This window comes from Aquarana catesbeiana, linkage group LG04 (genome assembly GCF_042186555.1).
Source record: "Aquarana catesbeiana isolate 2022-GZ linkage group LG04, ASM4218655v1, whole genome shotgun sequence".
Taxonomy (NCBI): domain Eukaryota; kingdom Metazoa; phylum Chordata; class Amphibia; order Anura; family Ranidae; genus Aquarana; species Aquarana catesbeiana.
In genome coordinates this window covers 408,548,220-408,564,203 of record NC_133327.1, presented here as the reverse complement: position 1 = coordinate 408,564,203, position 15,984 = coordinate 408,548,220, and the positions used below count along the sequence as shown (strand labels likewise).

The 15,984-nt window shown below is 39.1% G+C and overlaps 1 protein-coding gene across 4 annotated transcripts in view; it reads right to left on the bottom strand.

Annotated features, from left to right (window-relative positions):
* Positions 1-502: 502 nt before the first annotated feature.
* TMEM200A (transmembrane protein 200A) overlaps positions 503-15,984 on the bottom strand; it is a 273,341-nt gene continuing 257,859 nt past the window's right edge. The window contains exons 3-5 of one of the 4 annotated variants that reach the window (XR_012243913.1): positions 15,806-15,851; positions 13,295-13,349; positions 503-4,658 (exon numbers count right to left, since the gene is read on the bottom strand). The gene's annotated coding sequence lies outside the window, so the exon portion shown is untranslated. Of the gene's footprint in view, positions 4,659-9,024; positions 11,623-13,294; positions 13,350-15,805; positions 15,852-15,984 lie in introns of those variants that run through there. The other 3 variants (XR_012243915.1, XR_012243917.1, XR_012243914.1) reach the window with 3 other exon arrangements.

Below are 15,984 nucleotides of genomic sequence, written 5' to 3'. Positions count from 1 at the left end.
ACAAATACACATTCCCTGAAGCGCCCTCCCACCCCGCATACCCAAAATTATGTGTCACTGTTCAGTGCCCTAAATAAACATGTAGAATACCATGAAAACCTCATATTGCAGAGGAAAATATACTAGGAGGAAGGTTGGGGTGCTAGTAGTAAAGAAGATGAAGAGCATTGTAGTGGTGAAGATGAGAAGAAAGTTTCCAGCTCAAATACTGGCCTTGCAGAGGTTATGATGGTAACAAGGAGTTCTCTTTGCATTATCTGCACATGGCTCTCTGAGGTAAATCAGGTTTTTAATTTTCCCTCAAATGTATCCCTGGGTTCTTCTGATAGTGTAGAGCAAGAGTATTAATATTATAATGAAAAATAGACACTGATGTTTAAAAGGAGTTGAAAATCTCACTCAAGGAACCCCAAAAAAGAGTATAGGAAATAATAACACATACAACAAAGTCATAAAGCAGATCAGTGAAGAGATCATTTAATTTTGAACCTATTAAATAAAAAATATGTATCCAGTATTGCATTGGAAAAAAAAATACAGAAAATGTATAGCCCAAAAAACAGTATGCACAGTAAGCAGCTTGATTAGGCTTTAATTTCAACAGAATGGACAAAACTGGTTTTATAAGTGTTCAGATTTAGAACATGTTATTTTAAAAAAACAGCCATAAATATTGTGCAGTCAAAGCACAGTAGCTAATCAGATTTATTACGCTGCAATTTAGTATGAAGAGACAAAGTAAGTTTAACTAAAACATTCAGTGTATTATTTCAATAATGGCTAATGGAATTAAAGTATTCTAGACTTCATGCACACTATGTAAGCAACTTTAGTTGGAATCGGTGCAAAATTTGATGCTTGAACAGTCTTCTTCATCAGTGATAAGGTGTCCAAAAGTCCCAATTAGTTGGATCAAACGCAATACAGTGGAAACTCTTCCAAATATTCCATGCCACTTCACCACATGTCAAGTGATCAATCCCCAGCACTCCTTTGCACTCACTGACTCCTCATGCTTATTACATTACTGATAGGCAATAACGCTTTTAAGAGGTTTCCACGATTTTTCATCCGGTCTTTGTATCTCAGCTGTTTCCCTGTTAAGGGGTTGCTCAGGCAGTTCCCAATGAAAAGCAAAGAAGACTGATAGCGTGATACCGTTACCACGGACGTGGCATGATGTTACCACAGAAGTTATGTCAGACCCCCGCTGGAAGTGAATTACCGCTAGTCACACACAAGTGGATTAAATGAGATGCCGTTTACTCGGCAAGCTGATGCTGTTGTTTCTCACAACTGAAACACTGTATGTAATTTTAGATGGGCTGTTTTTTACTCTACATTTTGTAAGTAAAGGTAGAGTGTATCACTGGTGGAGAGGACCATTCACGCATTAAATTTGCACTGATTGCTTATTATATTTTTTTTATTTGTATGGAATGTATTTATATTCATGAGATGAGTAATTAATCTCTCACAGCGCTACCTCATATTACAGCAGGGATTACAGAGCTTGGTGTGTTGTACAGTATTTAAACACCTTTAATATGCCAGGGTTTCAGAGGGGAGAGATAAGGAAGCTTTTAATCAAGAAATCAAAATGAAAGTATATTATTTCATCAAGGAAAGGCTAAATATTGTACCAACTCCATGCACACTAAGTAAGCAACTTTTACCAGGCTGCATTTTCACAAGGTGACACCAGGCAGGATTATAATCAGGAATATAATCAGGATATCAAAATAGAGTGTATTTTTTCAGAGAAAAAAGCCTGAAACATTGTTTTAACACCATGCAGCTGTTACTAGGCACAAATTTCCCAGGGCGACATTTGAGAGGTTTTGAAACAACAAAACAAAATTAAAGCGTGATATTTCACAAAAAAGCATAAAAACAGAAATATTGTACTGCCAGTGACAGTATGTGATCTCTTTTATTAGCCAAACTTTAACCATTTAACAATTAAACAAATATATAACCAAGGGCTTAGCCATAAAAGCTCAAGCCCACTGAACAAAAGTACCAAAAATTATTAAAGGATTACTTATCTACTCATTTAATGAGTAACATTCCCCAATTAAAGTATAACATCGCAACTAGGAAAGCAACAGCCAATCTGCCATTGTGTTTTTCCTGTACATGTCCTGATGTTTACGATGGCTGTCCTTTTTGATACTCAATACTGTTTTTACTTGGATAACTGTAAGTGCAATACTTTTATTAAATCCGATCTGTAAAGGGTTTTACACTATCTAGTGTGTTTTTTTTTTATCAGGGATCTGGCCATGCGGATGATTTGGGAGAAGTGTCCTTTGGATACCCTTGTATAGATCGTCTGGCGATTCCTTCTTCTAACCTGTTTGGATGATCCATGCTGGGGATATAACATAAGGCCTGTCTGACCCTCTGTAATTAAGTGTCCAGGCTCTTTGGTAAGAGTCCATCTTATAATATGGTTGTGGCATATTCACCTGGTGGAGGGAACTTGCACTCACATATACTTACAATTATCGTTATGGAACTGGATATGTGAATTTATCACTCATCTGGACGATTGATCACTTTGGACTATGTTTATTTATGTTTTTTGTTTTTTCTTTGTAGGGTTAAAGGAGTTGTAAAGGCAAAAGGTTTTTTATCTTAATGCATAGTATGCATTAAGATAAAAAACCTTTTTGTGTATAGTAGCCCCCCCAGCACCCCCTAATACTTACCCTAAGCCCCTTCTCTATCCAGTGATGTCCACCATTCCCTCGGGACTCTCCTTCTGATTGGCTCAGGCACAGCCGCAGTACCACTGGCTGTCAATCAAAGTCAGTTAGCCAATCAGGGGAAAGAGGGGATGGGGCCAGGGCGGGGCTCCATGTCTGAATGGATACATGGATCTCTGACTTGGCTCAGGTGCCCCCATAGAGAGCTGCTGGCTGAGGGGGGAATTAAAAGGATGGATCCGAGAAGAGGAGGATCCGGGCTGCTCTATGCAAAACCAACTGCACAGCGGAGGTAAGTATAACATGTTTGTTTTTTGTTTCTTTAAAACCCGAACATTTACAATCACTTTAATAGCGCAACACGCTTATTGTTATCTGGACCATTATTGTGAAAATATCACACATTAGTGGTGCTGCTCTTGGTTTCACACCAAATTATTTTATTTTATTTTTTCACAAGCACAGTATCATTTTGGATTTTTTTTTAACAGCCAATCTGAGATTGCCTTGGATGCAGCTGAGGTGACCTTCTGACCTAGAAGATAGAAGAGAGCAGCGGTTTATGATCCAATGCATTTTTTTCCTATTCAACTAATATCACAGAGAATTAATTAATACTAAAGAAAATCAGTGGAGGGAGAGGGTAGGCAGCCCCATGTGGCCATGGTGTAAATGAAGATGTCCTAGCAATCTGCAATGCATAGGAGCTGAAGTGAAATCTTATACTGCAGCCATCCATCTGTTCAAGATGTTATTGGAAACCTTTTAACAGACAGAGGTGGTAACATATATTTTCATGGCCACCCAAGACAACCTTTATAGTCACATCTATAAATCTTAATGGACTTTAATTACAGTCCTTGGTTTTATTGAAAAAAAGCAGAGGCCACTTGTCTATTAAGATAACGATTAGTATCTCTCATAATTACACATATATAAACAAACCTGCACCTGTGAATTAAATTAGATAATTGTCAGTGAGTGGCCTCTTGTTGTGATGCATATTAGCTGCCGTTAAGGGTTTATGAAGCTTAGAAAGAATAGCCTTGTAAGGAATTAATAAGTAAGCTCTTTCCAGAAAGATGTCACCATACCATCCACATTTTAAATATTATCGGTTCTGATAAGGTTCTAAATGTTTTATATATTTAACTACGTACATATTTTTTCAAAAACTCTTTTTACATACAAGCTGCAGTTTATCTTCAGTGGCCTTTAAAAAAGGGTTTTTAAGGTGTACTATTATACAGGTACAATATAGCACTGTCAATTTAAGCAGTGCTTTACATATACAGTATATATTGTTCATTTACATCAGTCCCTGCCCTCAAGGAGCTTACAATCTAAGGTCCCTAACTCACACTCATAATCTAGGGCCATGTTAGATAGGATCCAAATAACAGGATGTCTTTGGCTTGTGGGAGGAAACCCAAGCAGACACATGGAGAACATGCAAACTCCAAGCAGGTAGTGTCATGGTTGGGATTTGAACCGACAACCCTAGTGCTGCTAGGTAGAAATGCTAACCACTAGCCAATGTGCTGCCCAATTTAGCATTAAGAGTGGAAAACCCATTGATAGGGGGATATTACCCACCTGTTGGCACCAACTGATCATTTTCTGAGAGCTGCTTAAAGGCAATCAGGGCCATTCTTATCTTGAAAAACCTGTTGATTTCAATCATCCGAACTTCACTGATTTGTTTGTAAGAAGTTATCTAGCAACTTATAAAGAGATCTTCTCTGATTGGTATTCTTTACCTGTTCTAATGTACTGGTGTTGCTTTCTTTCATCAGCAAGATATGAAGTGTCAGACGTTGAAAGCTACTTACAACACATCTTTCAGTCTCCTCATTGTGATTCACATTTGATACAATTTTGAAAGATGTTCTTCTATGATATTCTTCAATTTGCGTTTTTTATCTGATCACTTTTGTTTTTAAATGTCTACATTATAAAAGCAAGAGGTACAGAATTAATGTTACTTTTGTTTATTCTACTATGGTAAGAAAATTACATCTACAAAGTATTATTAGTATGTCAGAATATTAATACTGAAAGAATAATTTCCTTTGTCTCTACAGAGTTTTTATAGATAACTCCAGTCAAACAGCTAATATACATTTTAAATACTTTTAAAGGACACATTTGTACCTGTGTCCAACTGATCCTGGAATTTACGCAATAATGCTACACAGCACAACCAGGCCAAAAATACCACTTATGGTTAAAAAATACAGTGGGGTCTTTTATCCAACCCTAGGCTACTGAGGGGATGGTAAAAGAACAGCAGCTCTTTCCTCTGCTCACTCTGCTACCTACACCAGTCATCATTTTCCTTGTAAAAATATTTGGGCGCAAATTCAATTTATGTGTGCCTTTTATGTTTACATTGTTTAAAATTAGATCTAAACAATAAATGAACGACATGTATTTTGCTAAAGATGCATGGATCATAAACAATTATTTTTTTAATGAAAAGCTAGTTTTCACATTTGTGTACCTCTTTTGTAGCACCTCTGTGCTGTTGTTCTCTTTGCAGCCACTACATGTCTACTTGCATCCACGCCAGTGTCATTTTTTAAGATGGTTTCCTGATGGTGACAAATTTGAACCATGCCTGCGCAAAGATACTTGCAGTCTTCACTGCGAGCCTCTCTGGCAGGGTGGCAATGCAGAGCACAATTGAGAAACAGGGACAGAGCTTTGTCTCCCTGCAACAGGAAACATCCTGAGCAAGGATTTTATGACAGGATCAGCGGTTATTATATTAATGAATGTTGCAGACTTAATAATATTGAAAATTACTTTTAAAATGACTTTATTATGTAAAACTAACATTTAAACTTGTATGAGATTTTAGAGATGGGGTTTACACACACTATATGTATATTTTCTAGCTACAATGTGCAGCAGACAGCTCGGTCAGTGTGCTGGGAGCACGCAGTGAGTGTGCTCTTAGCACACATCTCAGGCCACGGTAAACGTATTTGTGTGGTGGCTAGGTGTTTTTTTTTTTTACTTACATGTGTATTTAACTATATAGCTGCCCTGAATGCCAACATTGTGCATTTAGGGACATTCACCCACATCGGTATGCCTGTCAAATTAAGACGAGCAGCTGTATCCATGCAGCTGCTGCATCTCCATACACTCATACACATGGGATGTCTGTACTCAGCACCTGGCAGCTCAAGCCGCATAAACACAAGGCCCATTCATAGTCTGTGTACCTCAGCACCTGTGTGAATGAAGCCTAATGCCGGCCATACACAGTTCAAAATTCAAAAGAATTTTCTTTCGAAAATCGTATCTAAGAATTTTCGTACGAATTTTGCACCATTAGTGGGCTGCAGCAATGGCCGATTTTCATGCGGCAATCAAATTTGAGGAATCAGACATGTTGGAAATTTTTAGAAAAACAAACGATTTTCTAATCAATGATGGGAGAATCGTGCGAGAAATGTAATAAGAAAAGAAAATTTACGGAGAGAAAAGAAGATTCCCAGCCACGAAAATTCTTATCTGTAGTAACATGAGGTGAAATTAAAGGCTTGGTCGGCCAAATTTCGAAAATCAATGGTGGCATCATCGGATCACAAAAATACGAACTTTCTGATTTTGAAAAGAAAATTTGTTCGCAATTCGAGCATCATGGCCTGCTTTAGACAGTCACTCTACACGCCTGCTTTGAGCAGTGCCTTTACCTCCTTCAAATCCTGCAACTCCTGCCAAGAGTGTTTTAATACTTGACTCAAGTTGTGAACTACATCCATTACTGGTTCCATAACAGAGTAGATCATACAGTAGATGCAAAGCTGGTCATTTATTGTTAAAGTACTAAAGACAAAACTATCTTTTTTTAGTTTGGATAGAGTGCTAGAGAGGGATTAGAACACTGATGCACCGTACACACGATCGGACATTGATCGGACATTCCGACAACAAAATCCATGGATTTTTTCCTACGGATGTTGGCTCAAACTTGTCTTGCGTACACACGGTCACACAAATCTTGTCGGAAATTCCGAACGTGACGTACAACACTTACGACGAGCCGAGAAAAATGAAGTTCAATAGCCAGTGCGGTTCTTCTGCTTGATTCTGAGCATGCGTGGCACTTTGTGCGTCGGAATTGTGTACACACGATCGTAATTTACGCGGACGGATTTTGTTGTGGGAAAATTTGAGAATCAGATCTCAAATTTGTGCAAAGGAAATTCCGATGGAAACTGTCTCATGACAGTTTTTATTGCTGTCTGTGCCCTTGTTAGGGTACTTTCACACTGGGGCGTGGGTCAGTTAGCAGTAAAGCGTCACTAGTTTTAGGGGCGCTTTTTGACCACTAGCAGGGGGCATATTTAATCCCCACTAGTGGCCAAAGAAATGGTTAAAAGCGCTCATGTTGCAGCGCTGCCGAAGCGCTTTGTAGGTGCTTTGGCAGCGCTGCCCATTCATTTCAATGGGCAGGGCGTTTTGGTAGCGGTGTATACACCACTCCCAAACCACCCCAAAGATGCTGCTTGCAGGACTTTTTTTCCCATTGCGCAAGTGTACCACCCCAGTGTGAAAGCACTCAGGCTTTCACACTGGGGAGGCATACGAGGCACTTTTCAGGCGCTTTACATGCGCTATTTTGTAGCACTAAAACACTTAAAAATCGCCTCAGTGTGAAAAGGGTCTTAGGGATATTAATTCTGTCTATTTTTCCTGTTTACTAAATTGAAATTGAAAGTAAAAGTAAATCCCACATTTTGGGTTGTCCCCAAAAAAGTAAAAGGACAGTAGTTCTGGTGACCTGGGGGTCCCCAAGGGATTCCCTTAATTTGCAGGGATTTCCTCTCACTTGCTGTTTATCTATGGGACAGGAAGTAAAGGGAAGTAAAGGGAAATCTCCCCAATGGGACACAGATGGCAGCTAATTTTAATGTTAAGTAAGTTCAGCATGCCTTCCTGCCAATTATGTTGCCATTGAAGTTCATTGGCATGTAACGTTACTTGTGCCAGTGTTACAGAGGAAACAATACACCATCCCTCCAACGTATCAGTGTCCCATCAGTTGAAAACAACTTCATGAATGCCCTTGGGACACTGGGAAGGCATAGGAGAGTTTCTTTATCCTGTTGCTTTGCATTCATCAGTTCCTGAAACAGATCAGTTGTGCATCCATCATGAAGGTGTGAGTGTAAAAACCTTTTAAGCTCTGCTATAGAAAGGTTCTCCTTATTAATTAGCATCTCTTTAAAAGTTCCAGGTTTACAGATATTGCCCACCTTCTGTCAGTTACGATGGTCTGTCCTCTCTGGGAGATGGTCCACAATTTCTTGCCTCACTTATATTAGGATTTTCATAGCTGCTTTCACTTATTAAAGACAAAGCCTGTTCTTTTACCTGGAGAAGATATGCTTCACCTCTGCATTGCATACTTCCATGATGTGCTCACAGATCTCCATCTCACTTGAACCTGTGGCAGGAGGAAATGCTTTACCCTATTTTTCCTGTATGTAGCCAGTGAGTGCAGCTGACTCTCAGACAGTGTGTGCAATAGCTTCTGAATGTGCCACTGTAGCTTTTTTACTGATGATGGGTCCGCCATTTTGTGTTCTGTGTAGCCTCCCTGAAGTCTGTCACTTTGCTGTAATAGCCGCTTCCCTTCTCTGTGACCTGTGGCACTGTGATTGTTCAAATCCCAGATTAAGCCCCCAAATGTTACAGGATTATCGGGGATCTGAGTGCAATGTGTGATATGGATGCAGCCTGCAGTATCTGTATTAAAGAGGAGATATAAAACACTGGTGTTCACTTACTGTCCAAGTGTAATGTGAACTTGTTGGTTTTCAGTCTCCTGAAGTCACATTACAAATCATTAGAGCTCCCTCTAGCTGCAGCCTAGTAATAGCATTACTGGGATGTTTATTTACTTGCTACATTTATAATACATAGCAGTGTGAATTAACTTACGTATGGTAAATTTGGTCAAACTGACTCATTTTAACCACTTGCCGACCGCCGCATGCCTATACACATCAGCACAATGGCAGCAGTGGGCAAATGGACATACCTGTACATCCCCTTTAAGAGCCAGGGATAGCAGGCTAGCGCATGCCTGCCGCATACAGTGTGAATGTGCCTGCAGGACCAGCGGACTCGACGTCCGCCGGTCTCCCAGCAATCATGTCACGGAGCCTCAGGACGGGGATGTGCCTATTTAAACAAGGCATTTCCCCATTCCTACTTGTGTCATGACAGAGATCACCGCTCCCTGTCATCGGGAGCGGTGATTGCTGTCATGTGACTTGAAGCCCATCCCCCCACAGTTAGAATCACTCCCTAGGACACACTTAACCCCTTCATCACCCCCTAGTGGTTAACCCCTTCACTGCCAGTGTCATTTACACAGTAAGCATGCATTTGTATAGCACTGATCACTGTATAAATGACACTGTATAAATGATGCTATAATTTCACAGTCCCGATAAAAACCGCAGATCGCCGCCATTACTAATAAAAAAAATTAAAAATAAAAATGGCATAAAACTATCCCCTATTTTGTAGAACCTATAACTTTTGCGCAATCCAATCAATATACGCTTATTGTGATTTTTTTTTTTTTACCAAAAATATGTAGAAGAATACATATCGGCCTAAACTGAGGAAAAAAATATTTTTTTAATATATTTTTGGTGGATCTTTATTATAGCAAAAAGTAAAAAATAATGTGTTTTTTTCAAAATTGTCGTTCTTTTTTTGTTTATAGCGCAAAAAATAAAAACCGCAGAGGTGATCAAATACCACAAAAAGAAAGCTCTATTTGTGGGAAAAAAAGGACGTCAATTTTGTTTGGGTGCAACATCTCACAACTGCACAATTGTCAGTTAAAGCGTTGCAGTGCCGAATCGCAAAAAGTGTTCTGGTCAGGAAGGGGGTAAAATCTTCCGGGGCTGAACCGGTATTGAATGTGACCATGAGATTTGATTATATTCTATTAATAAAATCCTACACTTACTGAAAAAAAATCTAAGAACAGTATAACATAACTTAATCATGAAAAAAAAAAACATCTAAACTTTAAACATCATAATAGGAAAGCCATTTTTAATAAGCAGAAAAAATGAGCAATGTACTGTAAAACACCTTTGTAGCCATATAACCACTTGCTTCAATTATACTGATATAAATTCACACAAGAGCTTAAGTAAAAAAAATGTCAAATCTGATTAACAGCTTACAATCTATAATATGACATACAAAAAATATAGACCACCTTCCATAAGACTGAACTTTTACTTAACCATTTCAGAGTTCCATTAGCCTCAGATTATCTAATAAAGCTTTAAAATGTCATTCTATGCTATTGATTGAGCTGATCAAAGAGATGTATTGAGACAATTTAACCTGGCCAAAGTTTAGCTGTTGAAAATGGAGAGTAAATATGGAACTGCAACATTTTTCTTTATACTTGATAGTGTAGCATTACCCCTGCAGGTAAATGATGGGTTCTTTGAGACAACGGTATCTCATGAGCTTCTTAAAAGCTAGGCCTACCTCTCTTGTATCATATCTTGAGTTGGATCTAGTTGATGTGGTCAAGTGCTCAAATTGGTGCTTTTATCGGGGCCCTCATAAGTTTCCTGGTTAATTCTGCCAACTTGCTTACTTCGTCCACTGACTTGGGCCATTGTGCTTGTATTGGCCTATACCTGCTTAGAACAGATCATGTTGCTTCCTGAGGAAAATCAAGAGTGGAAATTTATCAGGAAAATGTGGAGTCCACTAGAGCAATTAGCTGGGCTAGGGCATGCAGGTGTCTATTTGAACTTGATTTGTTTTGATGGGTTTGCAGAAGGTAATGTGGAATTCTAGTAAGTTTACATATAGTTTGGCAAGGTGATAAGTACTAAAGCTAAAGCTTTATCCTATACCCTATATCTGTGATATCTCCTGGATAACTGGCTTCTGTAGGGATGTGGTTAGCTGGAAAGTTAGTTTTTGGTGTGTTTTCAGACATTCTGAGATATAGTGGGATGGCTAAAGATACTGTACCTGACATTGTTTGGTAGGGTGAGGAACCTTTGTAAGGAAAGGTTCAATAAACACAGGTATTGGGATGAGCCTGCTAGTGAGGTAAGGGTTAATATACAATATAGGACACTAGTTTGCTGATACTAGGAATGGTAGGGTTTGGGGCACCAGTTTGTTGTGAGTTAATCCTATCCAACCATAGGAGACTGCTGGACAGTCAGCAGTCCTCACCTCTAAAAATTTGTGTCTGTTGTCCTGCATGAGTGGCAGCCTTCAGGAACTAGTGGGAGGTGGGGCTGCCATTGTTCTAAGCAGCACAACACATCAGAACATGGAAAGCTGTCTGTGATTGTGCCAGCCAAAAGGAACCTCAAAACCAGGGTTTTTTCATAAATTGCTTAAAACTTAAATGGACTTTTACAAACAGGGAAATGTGTCCATATATACTAACTGTCCTTAAAAATGCGAATAAGTGGCAATCCTGGTCTTGTTTGCTGAGCTTGAAATTCCACACTTCTTCTGAGGCTGACCCTCCTAATTTTGGATGGCCAGACCATCGCATTCACCCAGCGACTGCATAGCCTGTCTCATCTTTTCCACAAAGTCCTCTTCTTTGGCAGGTATGGGCTGAATTCCTCAGAAGGTTTTCAAATTCTGGCAGCCAGATCTGGTGTAGGTGAGGCTACCCCTTGTTGCACTTGGCTACAAAGTCTTTTAAATCATAATGAATTCCGGCCCTAAAATGGCCATGGGTACTGAGGCAAAGATTTTCTCCGCTGTCACTGTTTGATTTGAACTGCGAACTGCTTGGGTTGTTTGTTAGGGCTTCATTATCACCTCAGCTGTAAATTTGTGCCCTTAAAACACTCTGAAAGACCGTTGTTCAATTCTAGGGGCACACAAATGTGAGAAGTATCAGGGTATGTAATTTAAGAAAATGTAATGTAAATATAAGAAAAACACTTAAAGATCCATTGTTAAGGCTGCACCTGCTTGACAAATCTGATCCTCTGTCTATCATTGGGGATGTCTATCTCCACGCTTAATTCCAGTTGACTGTTCTATTCCTCACACCACCTGACAGCAGTTATTGGGTCCATCTTGCTGACATGGCTCATACTTCCTGGTGCTGTCATCACTCCAAAGGGTTACAATACCATTTAGATTTGTACTCAATAAAATGACTCAGTATGCCAGGGCAACATTGAAGTCTAGTTGTAATGTGTTCCATAGTTAGTTGGAACTCATTAATTATCAGCGCATAATTGTTTTTGTTGCCCTTAGTTAGCTTACTACAGACTGCTGTAAAATTTACTCATGCAGTCCACTGCCCCACTTAGTAGCAGCACTAAATTTAACTGAAAGTTAAGCTTTTTCTTTAATAAGACTGAGGTGGAAGAAATGAGTAGAAACAAGATCAAGAGGCAAGAAAGAGAGAATGTAATGAATAGCAGAAGGCAAGTCGACTATGAAAGAGAGTTGCAAGGCTAAAGAGGAATTGGAGATCAGTAGTAAAATATATAGAAACAGTTATGCCCTGTACACATGATCGGACATTAATCGGACATTCCGACAACAAAATCCATGGATTTTTTCCGACGGATGTTGGCTCAAACTTGTCTTGCATACACACGGTGGCACAAAGTTGTCGGAAAATCCGATAGTTCTGAACGCGGTGACGTAAAACACGTACATTGGGACTATGAATGGGGCAGTAGCCAATAGCTTTTGTCTCTTAATTTTTTCTGAGTATGCGTTGCACTTTGTGCGTTGTATTTGTGTACACACGATCGGAATTTAACCGATCGGATTTTGTTGTCGGAAAATTTTATAGCCTGCTCTCAAACTTTGTGTGTCGGAAATTCCGACGGAAAAAGTCCGATGGAGCCCACACACGATCGGAATTTCCGACAACACAATCCGATCGCACTTTTTCTGTCGGAAAATCCGACCGTGTGTACAGAGCATAGAAAGGCAAACAATAGACATAGGTAGAAAGGGGAATTAGTATATGAATATATAGACATAATTAAATCTTAAACTGCATAAGGGGTATTTTACATTTAGAGCAGTAAGGATGTGGACCGCCCTTTCACAGTTGGTGGTGTCAGCAGGGAGTGTAAATAAATTAATAACTGTGTTTTTTAGCGAACACGATGTACACATGCAATGTAAACAATGTAGGCAATGTAAACACACACACTCAGGTTAAACTGGATGGGTTGGTGTCTTTAATCAACCTTACCAACTTTGTGACTATGTAATTGAGTTATTAATTATAGAAACTCCTGCCTTAAATCAATATTATAGATGATTGGCATAGATAGAGTCTGAGAATTGTAGCATTTTATGCAGCAGAGAGGTTTAATGTAGAGACTAACCACTTCCAGAAAGATATGCATAAGGTGCACAACACTATTGAAGAGAAAACATTTATTAAAAAAAAAAAAAAAAAGTTAAAAGGGAAAAAACTGCTAAATTTAACTATTTTTAAAAATGTTCCCTTCCCCCTCCTCCTACCCATCCTGCATAGCCTGTAAAAAAAATAAGTGTGTATTTACCTATTTTGAATCTGGTCTGGTCCGGTCACATGACTCCTGTGTAAGGGAGCGGTTGCTGCAGAGGAGAGAAAAAAGCATCATGGCATTGAGAATTCATAGCTATTGTCACACTCTCCCTTACATAGGGGAGCTGGAAACATGTGACCAAACTGAACCAGATTTAAAAAGGTAAGTACACAGATCTTTTTTATATAGAGTATGCAGAATAGGTAAGAGAGGGGAAGGAACACAATAAATTACATTTTTGTTCTTGGGTTTAGTCAGTCTACTTTACTCAACTTGTTTCAAACTTTCCCAGGGAGTAATAAAATTATGTCATCTGCAATATTTTTTATTTCAGTTTGAGTATACAGTACATACAGATAAAAATGTGTTCAACTGCAATGAAAGAGGTTGACTTGAAAAAATGTAACTGCTGTATTCTGCTGCTTTCATCCTAATACATTTGCATTTATTTTCAATACACACAATACAACTTAATTTACATTTGGGTTAGGTTACATTTATTCTTATTGTCATAAAATCTGGGATGATGTTGCTATAAGATCTAAAAATGGCTTTTTCAATGAATAATATTTGACTAAAAAAAAAAAATCTCAGTAAGCTCATAAAAATCTCCAGCTATCTCCTAAGAATTCAATAATTTTCAAAGATTTACTTCACCATCACTCAAAATATCTCATAAACCAAATGTTTCAGAGTCTCTAAGACCTCATATTAACACTTCATTGACAAACCTGCAATTATATGCATTGTATATGCATTTATAAGACATTTCTAAATGCATACAATTCGGTTTAATAGTATCACACTTTCTGTTTACCTGCCCTTAGGTGTGCGCAGTTTAGCTCTGTTATGATAAAATAGAATTCTGTGTTTCCAGTGTCAGTTTAGATATTCTGAACGTGTTTAACCATTTGCCTACTGAGCACTTTATCTCCCCTTCCTGCCCTGGCCAATTTTCATCTTTCAACGCTGTCACACTCTGAATGAGAATCGCACAGTCATGCAACACTGTACCCATATGACATTTTTATCATTTTTTTCACACAAATAGAGCTTCCTTTTGGTGGTATTTAATTTTTATTTTTTGCTAAACAAACAAAAAAAGACCGAAAATTTTGAAAAAAATAAATAAACATTTTTTATAGTTTGATATAAAATTTTGCAAACAGGTAATTTTTCTCCTTCACTGATGTGTGCTGATTAGGCTGCACTGATGGGCACTGATAGGCTGCACTGATGGGCACTGGTGGACACTGATAGGTGGCACCAATAGGGAACCACTGGTGAGCACTGTTGCGAAGGCACTGATGAGGCTGCACTGATAGGTGGCACTGATATGTGGCACTGATAGGAGCCACTGATGGGCTCTGATAGATGGCACTGATAGACGGCACTGATAGGCAGTACTGATGGGCACTGGTAAGTGGCACTGATTGGCAGCACTGGTGGGCAGTTTTGGGACTGCACTGATTACCAGGACACTGATAATCAGTGTCCTGATTATTAGTGTCAATGTCCCTTTAACACAAGTCGGTCATCGTCTCTCATTTTCTCTCTGAAACAAAAGCCGATAACCGTACAGTAAGTAGCTGTCATTGGACACAGCTCATGTGGTAAAGAGCCACTGTAATTAGCCTTTTACCTCGATCTGTGATCAGTGGTCACAGAGCGCACTGCCCGCACGCCACAGGGGACGCGCAGGCAGAGCGATCACAGGAGGACATCCATGTGCGCCCTCCTGGCAGATTAAACCAGCGCTGTAGCCATCTTTCAGCTATAACGTGGGCAGGAAGTGGTTAAACACATATAAATGCATGCAAATACACTGTAAATGCATGTGAAAGTGTGTAAACACATGTAAAGGCAAAGACATCTAAATGCAGAGGAACTTGATCTGGGAAGCATAACGATGGTTTATACTTTTCAGATCATTTCTGCTGCATTTAGGGTCTATTTATACTAGGAACTGCGTGTGTGGTTTTTGTAAGATTCACATGCAGTTCTGTGCAGTGCGATTTCAGCCCCATTGATTTTGAACAGGCTGAAATCGCACCACACTAGAAGTAGTGCATGCACTACTTTTTCAAAAACACATTGCAACTGGATCACATGGTACTTTTGCAGTGCGGTTGGAACGTGGTGTGGGAAACTGCATGGGAATGTGGCTTTGCCGCACTGCATTTTAGTGTAAAGGGGCCCTTAAAATACTCTAAAAGCAAGTGGCTAGTGTGACTATAGCCTAGTGGTCACTTTGTCATGGTATCCTCACTTTCCTTCCTTTCTTTCAGAAAAGTGTAAATATGTTTCAAAACGTACATGCAATCATAGCGGCTCCTAGAAAAGCAGTCTTGGCATCTTGGCATGTTGTAATGTGATAGACACAGATGACTTGCCAGGTCCCCTAGTGCTCTATACATTTCTGTTTAATATTTTATTCCAAAATCAAAAAGAGCCATTCAAACTATATAATAATGATTATGCAAGATACACATTTAACTTCCTTACATGATTTTCAGATGAGAGTTCTGATTTGGGGATGCCAGACAGTAGTCTGTTACAAAAAACAAAGAAAATAGATTGGTAAACATTTATGATATAAACAAGGATATGTAAACATTATTTTTTACAAACAAACATGTCATACTTACCTGACCCCGATCCTCCTCTTCTGGGATCCCTCATCG